This window comes from Salmo salar, chromosome ssa24 (genome assembly GCF_905237065.1).
Source record: "Salmo salar chromosome ssa24, Ssal_v3.1, whole genome shotgun sequence".
NCBI lineage: Eukaryota > Metazoa > Chordata > Actinopteri > Salmoniformes > Salmonidae > Salmo > Salmo salar.
Window position 1 is genome coordinate 26,169,588 of NC_059465.1, and position 4,636 is coordinate 26,174,223.

Genomic DNA, 4,636 nt, shown 5'->3' on the forward strand with positions numbered 1-4,636 from the left:
ATTATTTTCTTTTTTTTTCACTTTAGTTTATTTAGTAAAAATTTTCTTAACTCTATTTCTTGAACTGCATTGTTGCTTAAGGGCTTGTATGTAAATGTAACCGATGTGAAATGGCTAGTTAGTTAGCGGTGGTGCGCGCTAATAGCGTTTCAATCGGGTGACTCACTCGCTCTGAGACCTGAAGTAGTTATTCCCCTTGCTCTGCAAGGGCCGCGGCTTTTGTGGTGCGATGGGTAACGATGCTTCGTGGGTGTCAGTTGTTGATGTGTGCAGAGGGTCCCTGGTTCAAGCCCAGGTTGGGCCGAGCTAAACTGTTAAATAAGCATTTCACCTGTTGTATTCGGTGCATGTGACAAATACAATTTGATTTGAGATAGTGGCTCCCTGCAGTAGCCAGCACAGTGTCCCTTCCCTGACTGATCCACTGGAGGGCGCTGACGATGCAGGGGAAGACCAGGGTGTGTGTCATGGTCTTGGCCAGCAGGGGGAACCTGTCCTGTATCAGCAGCCTGACTCAGATCCCTGCTGCTTCTCTCCCACTCAGGCTCTGCTAGCTGCTCTCATTGTCCAGGCAACGGGTGAGCATGTTCTCCACCAACACATTGAAATTCTGCTGATCTGTAAAAAAGCAGAGCACACAAAGAGAGTAAAGGACTACACACACACATCTAAGACATTTTTCACAGCTGGACAATGAATGTGGTAGCATGATTTTTTACACAGCCAAGAAAACAAATATTCCAACTTGTGTAATCATATATTTATTGTGGCAGTTTTGCTCCAGTAAATAAACATTTATTTGCACGACTTGTCTGTTAAAACCCCAGACAGAGAAGCCCAGAGAGAGAAGATAACTCACCTACATTGTTTTCTGTAATAGTTTCAGTGATGTTGGGACAAAACACAGTCGAATCAAACTAGCATGGCTGCTAGGACAACAAAGTGAGAAGATTTGATATTTTGTCTATTTCAGTGTTTAATCTGTGTTGTGTCATCTGCAAGTAAGCAGAGGCACACAGTCACTGAACCTCATCACAATTGGAATGTGTGCTGTTATTTTGAGAAATACGTTCCCACACTAGCTAGAATAACATTGTCATACTTTGCAAGTTATAATCTAACACACACACACACACACACACACACACACACACACACACACACACACACACACACACACACACACACACACACACACACACACACACACACACACACACACACACACACACACACACACACACACACACACACACACACACACACACACACACACACACCAGACTGTTGGTAGCAGTGTAGCCAGGTCTTGCTGTGCTGCAGGGCAAGTGATGCATTGCAGCGCTGCTGTTGTCCAGCCAGGCCCAGACATAGAGGGTCAGCCCCAACTTCATACTGCTCCAGATCTGGACATACCCACAGGGGACACTACACAAGGCAGGGGAGAGGGGTTCAACTCAGCATGTGAAATATGCGTGCACTCAAACAAATGCATAGCAAAATCAATGCAAATCTACTGGTTTTATGCCAAAGCCATGAGAAAATGCCCCAGTGACTCACCCCAGTCTCTTCGGCTCTGTCCGGTAGAACAGTGAATGCTGGCACCCCTGGCTGAGGAGAGATAGGACTTTATTCAACTACATTCACCCCTCCAGACAGGCTGAGTGGTACAGCGGTCTAAGGCACTGCATCAAAGTGTAAGAGGCGTCACTACAATCCCTGGTTTGAATCCAGACTGTATCACATCCGGCTGTAATTGGGAGTCCCATAGGGCGGCGCACAATTGGCCCAGCGTCGTCCGGGTTTGGCCGGGGTAGGCCGTCACTGTAAATAAGAATTTGTTCTTAACTGACTTGCCTAGTTAAATACAATTTTTTTTTTAAATAGATAGTAAGAATAATGCCACAGGTACACAGTGCATAGGTTGACCTCACACAACACAACATGCATTACTCTCATCTGAAATATACATGCTTTCTCCTCTATGGTGTCTCCTAGTATACTTGATCAATTCCTAAGGAGGAGATCCCAGAAACCCATGGCTTCCTGTTCACCAAATGTCAGAAAGAAAAATAAGTGAATACGGATTCTGTAACTAATCAATCTTATGTTTGACTTTGATAATATAGCCTTTATGATATGCAGCAAAAATACTTGATGATGTTTGTACAGTCATAGGCCCTTCAAATCACAGCCTCTACAGATAAATCCATCTGTTATATAGAGAGATACTGCTCAGAATGGTTTACAACTGTTATCAATTGATTTGGTCGTTAGTACATTTGTAAACAAACTGTACATGTGACAGGGTATGTGAATGTTACCCTCTCCTATAGGAAGACATGGAACGCCAGGATCGTGAGGAAGCGGAGATAGGCCGGCATACTAACTCCATGGGAGTCCTAAGGATCAGTGCAGTGACACAGTCATAACAAGAAAGGGTCAGAGAGTTTCTTTGAGAGTGATGGGCTACATCAGTGTTCATTCTTCAACTCTCTATGAAGACATACTATAACTTTGTAGCCTCTAACTGGGCATACACCTCCCAGAAGTATTTGGTGAAGAGCTCTTTGCTGATTGGCTGTCCATTGATGCTTATTCTCGCTCTGACATGTACCAGGTGTGGAGAGCTGTAAGGTAAAGATTACATTCCTAATGTTCACAGTAGGATAGCCATGACATCTCTGACTGTATGTTAGGTCATTTCATATTATGTGTGTGATAAGAATGTAGTTTTTCACAATTCCTGACATTTAACCGTAGTAAAAATTCCCTGTCTTAGGTCAGTTAGGATCCCCACTTTATTTTAAGAATATGAAATGTCAGAATAATAGTAGAGAAAATGATTTATTTCAGCTTTCAATTCTTTCATCATATTCCCAGTGGGTCAGAAGTTTACATACACTCAATTAGTATTTGGTAGCGTTGCCTTTAAATTGTTTAACTTGGGTCAAATGTTTCAGGTAGCCTTCCACAAGCTTCCCACAATAAGTTGGGTGAATTTTGGCTCATTCCTCCTGACAGAGCTGGTGTAACTGAGTCAGGTTTGTAGGCCACCTTGCTCGCACACGCTTTTTCAGTTCTGCCCACAAATTGTCTATAGGATTGAGGTCAGGGCTTTGTGATGGCCACTCCAATACCTTGACTTTGTTGTCCTTAAGCCATTTTGCCACAACTTTGGAAGTATGCTTGGGGTCACTGTTCATTTGGAAGACCCATTTGTGACCAAGCTTTAACTTCATGAATGATGTTTTGAGATGTTGCTTCAATATATCCACATAATTTTCCTCCCTCATGATGCCATCTATTTTGTGATGTGCACCAGTCCCTCCTGCAGCAAAGCACCCCCACAACACGGTTGGGATGGAGTTCTTCAGCTTGCAAGCCTCCCCCTTTTTCCTCCAAACATAACGATGGTCATTATGGCCAAGCAGTTCTATTTTTGTTTCATCAGACCAGAGGACATTTCTCCAAAAAGTACGATCTTTGTCCCCATGTGCAGTTGCAAACCGTAGTCTTGCTTTTTTTGGCGGTTTTGGAGAAGTGGCTTCTTCCTTGCTGTGCAGCCTTTCGGGTTGTCGATATAGGACTCGTTTTACTGTGGATATAGATACTTTTGTACCTGTTTCCTCCAGCATCTTCACAAGGTCCTTTGCTGTTGTTCTGGGATTGATTTGCACTTTTCGCACCAAGTACGTTCATCTTTAGGAGACAGAACGCGTCTCCTTCCTGAGTGGTATGACGGCTGCGTGGTCCCATGGTGTTTATACTTGCGTACTATTGTTTGTACAGATGAACGTGGTACCTTCGGTGAAAGTGCCAAAGCCTTCAGAAAGCCTTGGTTACCCATCACTATTCAAGTGCACACGTTTGGTAATGTAATTGCTAGGTTAAAGGTAAAGAATGATTTGCAAACGCAACTGTAATCCTCATTGAATTAAGTGGGGAATCCTTTGTTCACGTGCTAGTCGGACCGAGGAAACTATGACATTTCAGACTTGCTAACTGATTGTTGGGTGGCAGGTAGCCTAGTGGTTAGAGCGTTGGGCCAGTAACCGAAAGGTTGCTGGCTCGAAACCCTGAGCTGACAAGGTATAAATCTGTCGTTCTGCTCCTGAACAAGGCAGTTAACCCAGTGTTCCCCAGGAGGCCGTCATTATGAATAAGAATTTGTTCTTAACTGACTTGCCTAGTTAAATAAAGATTACATTTTAAAACATATTAAAATATTCAACTGGTGTTGAGCGTTCGTAAATTAATCAGTTATTCTGTGCTCTGGCACACTCAGATGAGAGTGCTCTGAAATCGGAGTAGATAGCCAGAGTGAATTTACGAAACCTCCCATAATAAAAAAATATTATAAATCAACAAATAGTGATGACAGGCTAGACCTGTAACAGGCTAGACCTGTAACTTTTGAATTACAAATGTACTGTATATATGGGCCTACATGATGCAACCCTACATCAAAGAAGCTCATGCCTGTTAGTTAGTTATATTGTCTAATTCCAGTTCTGTCTGTGCAACTGAAACCCCCAGTAAGTTTTAAAATATAATAAGTATGAACAAGTACAAGGTTGCTGCTGTTTGATAGGGTTTTCATCCTCCCTACAGGGCCAGGAGTTTTTCCAGGAGT

At 43.1% G+C, this 4,636-nt stretch overlaps 1 long non-coding RNA gene across 1 annotated transcript; it reads right to left on the reverse strand.

Moving 5' to 3' along the window:
* Positions 1-305: 305 nt before the first annotated feature.
* On the reverse strand, positions 306-2,726 carry LOC123730425 (uncharacterized). Its single transcript, XR_006761827.1, has 3 exons — positions 1,561-2,726; positions 1,281-1,428; positions 306-618 (listed from the first exon to the last, which is right to left on the reverse strand). It is a non-coding gene; the product is annotated as an uncharacterized lncRNA (long non-coding RNA).
* Positions 2,727-4,636: the final 1,910 nt, after the last annotated feature.